Genomic DNA, 10798 nt, shown 5'->3' with positions numbered 1-10798 from the left:
GGGGAGGAATGGAGGAATCAGAACCGTGTTCCTGTCTGGCTGTGTCACATACCACTGCTGTGTTCAGAGGAGGCTGTCACCTTCCCTGCCTCAGTCTGTCTGTATAGTAATCATAAATGTCCCTAAGTGCATGTTTGCTCTGTGCCCATTTTTTACATAACATCAAGTCGTGTGTTTTTTAAATGCTTATTTTATTTTATTTTATTTTATTTTATTTTATTTTATTTTATTTTATTTTATTTTATTTCATCATGGCAAATGCCCTCCTTAATCCCCATCACCTACTTCACCCATGTCCCCTCTGGCAATCACCGGTTTGTTCTCTATAGATAAAAGATGTTTCTTGGTTTGTCTCTCTGTCTCTCTCTCGCTCTTTTTTCCCCCCTTTGCTTGTTTGTTTTGTTTCTTAAAGTCCATATATGAGTGAAATAATGTGGTATTTGTCTCTCTCTGACTGCCTTATTTCATTTAGCATTGTATTCTGGCTCTATGTGTGTTGCAAATGGCTAGATTGCATTCTTTTTATGGCTGAAGAATATTCCACTGTATATATATAGTTCATCTTTTTTTAAGTTTATTTCTTTTAGAGAGAGAGAGTGAGCAACAGAGAGAGTGCATGCATATGAGTGGGGGAGGGGCAGGGAGAGAGGGAGAGAGAGAACCTCAAGCCGGCTTCCTACTGTCAAGACAGAGCCCAACTTGAGGCTCCATCCCATGAACTGTGAGATAATAACCTGAACTGAAATCAAGAGTCGGATGCTTAACTGGCTGAGCCACCAGGCACCCCTCTCTCTGTCTTTAACTTTTTGAGGAATATCTACCCTGTTTTCCCCACTGGCTGCACCAGTTTGCATTCCCACCAACAGTGCATGGACATTCCTTTTTCTCCACACCCTCACCAGCACCTGTCATTTCTTGTGTTGTTGATTTTAGCCATTCTGACAGGCGTGAGGTGACATCTCATTGGACTTTTGACTGCATTTCCCTGATGAGGAGTGACATTGAACATCTTTTCATGTGTCCGTTGGCCATCTGGATATCTTCTTTGAAGAAATGTCTGTTCATGTCTTCTGCCCATTTTTTAATTGGATCATTTGTTTTTTGGGGTGTTGATCTGTATCAGTTCTTTGTATGTTTTAGATACTAACCCTTTATCAAATACATCATTTGAAAATATCTTCTCCCATTGTCTTTTAGTTTTGTTGATTGTTTCCTTCACTGTTCAGATGCTTTTTATCTTGATGAGGTCCCAATAGTTTATCTTTGTTTTTGTTTCCTTTGCCTCAGGAGACATATGTAAAAAAATATTGCTGTGGCTAATGTCTGAGACATTACTGCCTTGCTTTTTTTCTAGGGGTTTTATGGTTTCAGGTCTCACATTTAGGTCTTTAATGCAGTTTTCAATTTTTGTGTATGGTGTAAGAAAGTCGTCAGTTTAATTTTTTTGCACACAGCTGTCCAATTTTCCCAATACCATTTATTGAGGAGACTGTCTGTCTTTTACCCATTGGATATTCTTTCCTGCTTTGTCAAAGATTAGTTGATCATATAATTGTGGCTTATTTCTAGGTTTTTTATTCTATTCCATTGATTTATGTGTCTCTTTTTATGCCAGGACCATGCTGTTTTAATTACTACCAATTTGTAATATAACTTCAAATCTGGGATTGTGATACCTCTAGTTTTGTTTTTCTTTTTCAAGATTGCTTTGGCTATTTGAGGTCTTTTGTGGTTCTGTGCTAATTTTAGGACTATTCTATTTCTGTGAAAAATGCTGTTCGTGTTTTGATAGAGACTGCATTAAATCTGTACATCATTTTGGGTCATGTGGATGTTTGAACCATATTTGTTCTTCCAATCTATGAACACAGAATGCCTTTCCATTTCTTTGCATTGCATTGAATTTCTTCCATCAATGTTTTATAGTTTTCAGAGTACAGGTCTTTTATCTCTTTGGTTAAGTTTATTCCTAGATATTTTATTGTTCTTGGTGCAATTGTAAACAGGATTGTTTTCTTTATTTCACACTCTGCTGCTTCATTCTTAGTGTATAGGAACATAACAGATTTCTGTATATTCATTTTGTATCCTGTGACTTCACCGAATTCATTTATCAGCATGAGCAGTTTTGGGGGGAGTCTTTCAGGTTTTCTAGATATAGTATCATATCACTTGCAAATAGTGAACGTTTTACTTCTTCTTTGCTGATTTGGATTCCTTTTATTTCTTTTTGTTTTCTCATTGCTGTGGTGGGGACTTCCAGTACTATATTGGATAAAAGTGATGAGACTGGACATCCTGGTCTTATTCTTGATCTTAAGGGAAATGCTCTTAGTTTTTCACCACCAAGGATGATGTTGGCTGTGGGCTTTTTACATAAGGCCTTTATTATGTTGAGGTATGTTCTCTCTAGACCTATTTTGCAAAGTCTTTCTTTTTTATCATGAATGGATGTTGTACTTTGTCAATGCTTTTCTGCATCCATAGAAATGATCATATGCTTTTATCCTTTCTCTTATTGATGAGATGTATCCCTTTGATTATTTTGCAAATATTGAGTCACCCTTTCAATCCAGGAATAAATCCCACTTCATTGTGGTGTATTATTTTTTTTAAAATATATTGTTGGGTTCAGTTTGCTAATATTTTGTTGAGGATTTTAAAAATCTATATTCATGAAAGATATTGGCCTGTAGTTCTCTTTTTTTGTGTCTATCTGGTTTTGGTATCAGGGTGATACTGACTTCAAATGAATTTGGAAGTTTTCCTTCCTATTTAAGAAGAATAGGTGTTAACTCTTCTTTAAGTGTTTGGTAGGATTTGCCTGTGAAGCCATCTGGTCCTGAGTTTCTGTTTTGGGGGGAGTTTTTTGGTTACTGATTCAGTTTCACTGTTGGTTAGCAAGTCCTTTTTTGCACTCTGAAGCATCTCTCTGAGACAAAGTCAAAGAAAATTAAGGGTGCTGATACCTTTCTCTGCCATGATTCAGACCCCCTTAATTTCCTGTCATCATCAGAAATTATTTTGAGGTGCTTGTCTGCAGCGGGCTCTGAGCTGCGTGCCCCCTCATTTCTCCTGCGCCATGTGCCATTGGGCTTTGGGAAAGCCTTTTCTGGGTTCCTCTTCCTCCCTTTGTAAGTGGGCACATTGATGCCTACCCGTCCTATTGCCCAAAGCTATTAGTAGGTTACCTGGGATGGGTTACAGTGCTCTGAGCTTTTTAGAAAAAAAATTCTTTTTTCTGTTTTCCTGTTGTACAAATTCTTGTGGGCTTGATTAAAAAAAAACAAACATTCCCTCAGATATTTGTATTCAACATTACTGAGTTCTCTGAAGCAGCCTCAGCCTCAAACAGCATAGGAAGGTGCTTCTGGCTGCATGGAATCTACCACCTTGCAAGCCAGAGACGTAAATGCTGGCATCGAGCGCACTGTTGTTGTCTTTAAGGAGAGAAAAAAATCTGTCGGTAGCGTGCTATAAATACATCCACATCATTAGAAGGAAGTTGCTTCCGTGAAATCCCTGTTAAGACCATTACCTTGCCATAAAATGGCACCTTTAGTTACAGGAGACAGCACAGGCCAGCGCGGACTATGACAACATCCGGACTTTTTCCGCAGCTGCTGTCTGGCCTGTCCTCCTTCCCCCTGGCTGTGCCTGGGAGACAGAGCCCCAACCCCGCAGCGTGTCGGATCCCGCCCCGCGACAAAGGCCGGTGCCCGTGGCTCCCGCTTCCGCCGTCCTTCCTGGTACCTGTGCACCTGCTCCACGTGGGCTGAGTTCGCTGCCTCCGCCGCTCGGGCATCGTCCGCTGTGTCTCCGGAGTCCGCACTCTGCCCGACTGCCCTAAACCGGTGCACCTGTTAGAAGCAGGGAGAAAGGCAGAGACATGAGTGTGACCCAGTGGAAACGCTGCTGTTGGCCTCTGACAGACAACTGTCTATGTGTCCTCCAGAACGCGGGTTGTGTATGTGCGTCTTCCGGATCTGGATGAGAGCTCCGGGGTGAGATTCAGAGGCTCCCCCGAAAAGGAGGGGAAGGAGAAGCCTCTTACCAGCGTGGATGCTGCTCAGCTGCACCCCCCCACTCCAAAGCCCTTTGCTGCATTCTTATTGCCTGCTGTTCATCATCAAGTTTGGATGGTCAACGAGTCCCTGCCCCGATTCTTCCCAGAGTTCCTCTGTTTGCCGCAATCCAACGGCTACATTTGTTGCAGGAATTAGCACGTCCTGGGCTACACACGGATCAAGCCCCAGTCAGGTGACAGTTGGTCACAAGAGGATTCCATTTAGTTATAGTAACTGGTACGGCCAGGACCCATATGCTCAGGGCTGCTGCACAGCCTTTGGAACCCTGGAGAGTCAGTGTCTACGCACAGTGAATAGGCAGGACTTGCTAGGGTTGTGTGTGTGTGTGTGTGTGTGTGTGTGTGTGTGATTTTTTCTTTAGTCTTCCCAAGGAATGGTGAATTCACTAACACACCTATTACAGAAGCAATTCGAATGAATACATACCCGCTGACACAAACTGGCAATAACAGTGATTTACCTGTGTCTAGACCTTTACAGGTTACAAAGCATCTCTACATCCCCGCAAACAATGGAGTGTGTGAGAATTGATTATGCAGTGATTTTTACCAATGGCCTAGAGTTACTCACTCAGCCTTAGGTACTTCAAAAGTGCTCTTGGTCTCTCTATCTCTGTTGGCTGACACCCTTCCAGAAGAATATTGGACTAGCTTTCAAAGTTTCCAGTCATCTTAACAATTGTAGAGCCTGCATTTCTGACAATCCTGAGGTCGGTTCAGAATTAAACCTAGCTTTGGGGTGCCTGGGTGGCTCAGTTGGTTAAGTGTCCGACTTTGGCTCAGGTCATGATCTCGCGGTTTGTGAGTTCAAGCCCCACATCAGGCTCTGTGCTGACCGCTTGGAACCTGGAACCTGCTTCGGATTCTGTCTCCCCCTCTCTGTGCCCCTCCCATGCTCATGCTCTGTGTCTGTCTGTCTGTCTCTCAATAATAAATAAACGTTAAAAAAATAATAATAAAAAGAATTAAACCTAGCTGGCATATCTGTCTTCTGATACAGGATGTGGAAAGCTATCTAGCCACAGGCAGGACCTGGCCTGCAGTCAGGTCGTGCACTTGCTAATTGATGTGGGCCCTAAGCGTACTACCTACTTTCTGGCTAGCGAGGAGACACCCATCTACCGAGGTGTTCGCAGACAGGTGTGCCCTCTGCTTACAAGTGGGTACAGGCGGGTGTGAAACAGTGTCCTAGGGACTATTGTAGGTCTTGGCTGGTTGCTTACCAACCCGTTTTCTCTTCTTCCTAGGTATCAACCCGCCTAACCCTCCCAACGTCCCCTGGGGCTTTCAACTTCTATTCTGTCAAGTCATTGAGATGTCTGGGTTTATTTGTTTTAGCAAAGCAGTGACCTTCCCTAACATGATAACCTTTAAGGTTCCACCGAATTCTGAGAGTCTTGGATTCTAAATCTTGAGAGACAACACTTCGTTATGTTTACCTATCATCACTTTCTCACCACTGATAATTGATTCTTCTTGTGTTTTCTTTCCTTCTGGTTTTCCACAGGATTTCCATCACTTTGTTTGTGTGTTTTATTTGGAGAGAGACAGACACGGCGCATGTTGGGGAGGGAGAGAGAGAGAATCTGAAGCAGGCTCTGTGCTACCAGCATGGAGGCCGACACGGGGCTCAAACTCATGAAACTGTGAGATCATGACCTGAACTGAAGCCAAGAGTTGGATGCTTAACCGACCGGGCCACCCAGGCACCTCCCTTCCCCATTACTTTCTATCCTTATTGGAGTTTGGATTCACTCATGGACAAGGAAATGGCTAATGTTAGTAACCCGGCCCCAAAGCTAGCATGCTTCCTGAGCTCGCGTTCAGCCCGCTGTTGTTTGCCACGCGGGTCAGGCGTAGGCGGAGTACATGAGGCAAAGCCTAGCATGGAGACAAGGGTGACGCAGCCCCAGGATGTGGTGATAACAGATGGCGTTTGACTGAGTGGAGGTGGGGCAGGGGCGGTAGAATCAGTGGGACAGCAGTGCCTGCCAAGGGGGATGCCTGTGCCAGCCAGCCAGCCTCTGCCTTCCCGAACGATGCCACTGAAGCCCACTTCTGGTCCCCTGCACATCCCCTTGCTACAGAGCCAAGTGAGCAAGTGCTAAATGACTCTAACATTCCCTCTGGCATTTCCAAGTGGGTCCCTGATCCATTGTACGCTCGTTAACTAATTAATAGAAGTGGAGGGTTCAAAACTTTGGAGAAGGACTTAATGGAATTTGTTTTTAATGGTAACTAATTATTGATAAGCCAAGGGAATCAGATCTAATGAGCATGAACCTCTTCCTGAGGATTCGGGTGTCGGGTTTTAGAACAAGTCTGAGGAGGGTGAGCTTTCCAAGGGAAAATCCTTTCAAAGTGCATTTTAATGAAAGTGTCTGTTTTTGTTTTGAAACCTTTAAAAAATCAGGATGCCTGGGGCTCAGTCAGTTGAGCGACCGGTTCGGCTCAGGTTGTGATCTCGTGGTTTGTGGGTTTGAGCCCTGTGTTGGGCTCTGTGCTGACAGCTCAGAGCCTGGAGCCTGCTTCAGATTCTGTATCTCCCTTTCTGCTCCCCCCTCTCTCAGAAATAAATAAACATTAAAAATATGTTTAAGTTTGCATTGTTTGAGGGGCATCTGGGTGGCTCAGTGGGTTAAGTGTGTGACTCTTGGTTTCTGCTCAGGTGTCAGGGTTTGTGAGTTTGAGCTCTGTGTGGGGCTCTGCACTGACAGTGTGGAACCTGCTTGGAATTCTCTCTCTGTCTCTCTCTGCCCCTCTCCTGCTCTCTCTCTCTCTCCCTATGAAAATAAATAAACTTAAAAAAATTCTGCATTGTGTGAATATATTTATTCACCTGAAGCTTTTTAATAAAGTGCTTCCTATGTGGAATTTGATTATTTTAGCTAGCACTAAAGGTAAGCAATGGCTGGACGGTGACATACAGTATTTGAGGGGTTTTTAAAAATTTTTTCATGTTTTATTTATTTTTGATACATAGAGACAGAGCATGAGAGAGGGAGGGGCAGAGAGAGAGTAAGAGACACAGAACCAGAAACAGGCTCCAGGCTCTGAGCTAGCTGTCAGCACAGAGCTTGACGTGGGGCTCGAACCCACGAACGTAAGATCTGAACTGAGCCCAAGTCGGAGGCTTAACCGATTGAGTCACCCAGGCGCCCCATTTGAGGGTTTTTTTCCTCCCTCTTCATTTGCTTTTTGATGTTGCATAAGATATTCACAAATGTCTGTTGCTGTTGACATCCAAACCAACAAATATATTTAGCACAACACACCCGAGGCTGGAAAGCAAAGCTTTTAATTAACCTTCAGGGAATTTTCTAAGATCATAGGTGTAAAAAAAAATTGGAGGCAGGAAATTTCCCAAGAAAGGTAACATATATATTTTCTCCTGACTTTGGATACGTCACTACAGAGCAGGGTGACCTCTGACCCAGCAATGTAAGTCAGTAGATGACCGTGGAAAATAATGTTGTTCACATCTTTGAATAACCCCCTGCTATGAGTCTGCCCTGCTAAAAAGAACAGTAACTGGGGATTCTGGGTGGTTCCATAGGTTAAGCCTCTGACTTCGGCTCAGGTCATGATCTCACAGCTCGAGGGTGCTGACAGCTCAGAGCTTGGAGCCTCCTTCTGATTCTGTGGCTCCCTCTCCCTCTTTTTCTCTCTCTGCCCTTCTCCCACTTGTGATCTCTCTCAAAAATAAATAAACATAAAAAAAATTTTTAAAAAAGAACAGTAACATCCCCAACCTGTGTCAGTGTGATTAGTTTAGAATTTCAACAACTCACAAACCCTCAGCAAAGTTCTGAGTTGTGTCACGATCTCTCCTTTTTGACAGCTTCTCTTCCTGTGGGGCCCCCTCCTCGTCTGCCTCAGGACCTGGTGTCCCCTTGCTGTCCCCTCCCTTCCTGGGGTGTGAGGAGGGCACCGGCCCTTGCAGGTGGCCCATCCCCCTCCCCCACCTTCCGCGGGCTGAAGTTTACCTGCAGGCGCGTCCATCCCTTGCTCTCTACTTTCCAACAATATGGGCGTTTGTAAGCTCCAGACAGGGTGCTGGGTGTGTGGCCGTGACTTCCAACACAGTCTAATGCAGTTGGTATTAGGATTCCTACTGCACAAGCGAGGAGCTGGGTGAGAGAGGCCAGTGAGGGGCCGAAGCAGCGAACCCCCCGGAAGAAGCCAACCCTTTCCTTCCTCCATGTCCTCTTTTCTTAAAGGAACGTTTCCTGGAAATAACTGGTGACCCCTTCCTCCTAATCCTTAGTGGCTTTGACCTCCTCTGGCACCAGCACCTGCCCATCCTCCCTTTGGGCTGTCTGGTCCCACAGCCGGTCAGCTCAGCTCTGCACTGTCTCCTGCTCCTTTGGCCACTGCTCCAATCTGTTCTCCAAGCTCTTGGGGGACGCAGCGGTCCCCATATGACGCCGAGTTGATGCTCAGGCTGCACCTGTAGGGCCCAGCCTGTCCCTCGAGGTCCTGGAGGCTGGCGGGCGGGCGGGGAGCAAGATGGAGACCCAGACACTGTACTTCCTGTGTTCTCCTCCACTCCCTGCCCTTTCCTCATTTGTGCTCCGTCTCCTTCACTTTCTGAGATGCTCAGATAGACAGGAATGAAGGAGTGCTAGGTAGGACCTGCTGCTCCCCTAGTCGCCCCCTCATGCTCCCCTGCACCTGCTCTCAGACCCCCTCCCCCTGCCTGGCCCCCTAGCATGCCATCTAGACTCTTCTGCCTGCCTGTGGCAGATGCAAAACACACCATGAGGTAGGCTGAATGTGGAACGTTTACTATAAAGATGTATTTAAATTTTTTAAATGTTTTATTTATTATTGAGACAGACAAAACAGAGCATGAGTGGGGGAGAGGGTCAGACAGAGAGGGAGACCCAGAATCCGAAGCAGGCTCTAGGTTCTGAGCTGTCAGCTCAAACCTACAAACTTTGAGATCGCAACCTGAGCCGAAGTTAGCCGCTTAACGGACTGAGCCACCCAGGCGCCCCAATATAAAGATGTATTAACTGCAACAGGGGAGGAAGTCACACAGAGGTAAAGACAACCTTGCCAAACACCATAAGGTACCCGTGGAAGGGCTGGGAAGGGGACCCTGCTCTTCGGCGAGTCTTCTGACAGCACTGCAGAGGGTGCAATCACAGCCTGCTGGGATGGCAGGGAAGAGACACCACCTGTGGCAGGACAGCTCAGGAAGTCAGAGGGGTGTCAGGACCCCACTCTCCAGCAGGGCAGTGCAACGATTGGGGTGCTCGGGCACTACGTCAGAGCTCTGTGGCCAGGTCGTCGCCGTGGGCAAGCAGGGGGCTGGGGCTGGGTGGGAGGCTGGTGGCTGTAGGGCTGGGGCCAGCCACGGGGAGCCAGGCCAGATCCCAGAGGAGAGGAGACAGCAGCACCCAAATCAGGAAGGGAAGCTCCTTCCTCCCAAGGGCCCCAGAGCTCTCTGCTCACACATCTTGCATTTGCTGCAAACGAGAGCTGCTTACGGCTCCTTTATCACAGAGCAGGCGAAGAAGCGAGGATTTCAGGCTGAGAGCAATAGATCAATAGCCGCCCCTGACCTTGACTCTCCCCAGTCTGCCTCCAGTGGCTTGACTAATTCTATTCGCCAGCACACACCAACTTTTCAGTTTGGCTGCTTCTTTGTCTCTCTCCAAGTGCTGATCCTCCTGGCCGAGGGAGAGTGTCCTTCTCTCTTCTGGATCAAACTCTACCCAAGGCCCAGCCGGACAGCCACGAACTGCCTCCTAGCGTTTCTCCTGTTGTAGTTCTGCCACAGTTGTGCTGCGTCTGATTCTTGTCACTTCGTGATGACCTCCCCAGTAAGACTGTAAGCTCTTTGAGAACAAGGACATTATCTCTCTGGCCCCATTTTCTATGGCGTCTGAAATAATGCCTTGTCCTCATAGACCCCCGATTGATATTATGATGTGATTGATTGATGACCTGGAAATGTCAGGGTTGGGGCGCTAGTCAGGGAATGTTTGGAGGTCTCTGGGGAAAAAAATACAGTGTCTACTCCTTTCTCTCTTCATACCCAAGACCCAGTCTGAGTGCTTACAAGAGGTTGAGATGCAGCCTTGACATGCAGCCTTATTTCTTTTCTTTCTTGTATTAGGAAATACCATTATGGCAACCCACTGATTAACAGCATGTAACTTCCTCAGTATTTCTATGTCCCAAGCACAGGAGATATAATAATGTCAGGTATAACGAAAATGATTTTTCCTACTTTGGCCTGGCTCTGCTTGGGAAAGAGTATCTTCCTTTCTTTATCACTTGTAAGAAACAGAGTTGCTTTCATCATAGAGACTTATTTCTCAAGATGAAATACTAGCGATCATAAAGAGGCAGACAAAAAGAATGACCTGAGTGCTTTATAAGGGACAGTTCATTGGATCGATGCCGTTTTGTCTTATTACTTTGTGTTTTCCCAAATGGCCAGTAAGTGATTCTTGAATCACTGTGATCTCAGCCTGAATAGCCAGGGCTAAGTTATATTAAAAGCGTTGGCCTGGGCCATGAGTCACGTGTTTACCAAGCAAGCCTCCTCTATCCTCTCTGCTGGTATTTTTTTTTAAATTTTTTAAAATGTTTTTTACTTATTTTTGAGAGACAGACAGAGACAGTGCGATCAGGGGAGGGTTAGGGAGAGAGGGAGATACAGAATCAGAAGCAGGCTCCGGGCTCTGAGCTAGCTGT

The 10798-nt window shown here is 45.8% G+C and overlaps 1 long non-coding RNA gene across 1 annotated transcript in view; it reads right to left on the bottom strand.

Annotated features, from left to right (window-relative positions):
- The window catches only part of LOC115296967, a 16037-nt gene extending 7465 nt beyond the window's left edge, over positions 1–8572 (bottom strand). The window contains exons 1-2 of the long non-coding RNA XR_003911171.1: positions 8074–8572; positions 3754–3860 (exon numbers count right to left, since the gene is read on the bottom strand). This is a non-coding gene — a long non-coding RNA (uncharacterized LOC115296967). The remainder of the gene's footprint in view (positions 1–3753; positions 3861–8073) is intronic.
- Positions 8573–10798: the final 2226 nt, after the last annotated feature.

The sequence above is a fragment of the Suricata suricatta genome, chromosome 7, assembly GCF_006229205.1.
Source record: "Suricata suricatta isolate VVHF042 chromosome 7, meerkat_22Aug2017_6uvM2_HiC, whole genome shotgun sequence".
In the NCBI taxonomy this organism is placed as follows: Eukaryota; Metazoa; Chordata; class Mammalia; order Carnivora; family Herpestidae; genus Suricata; species Suricata suricatta.
This window is presented reverse-complemented; position numbering and strand designations above follow the sequence as displayed.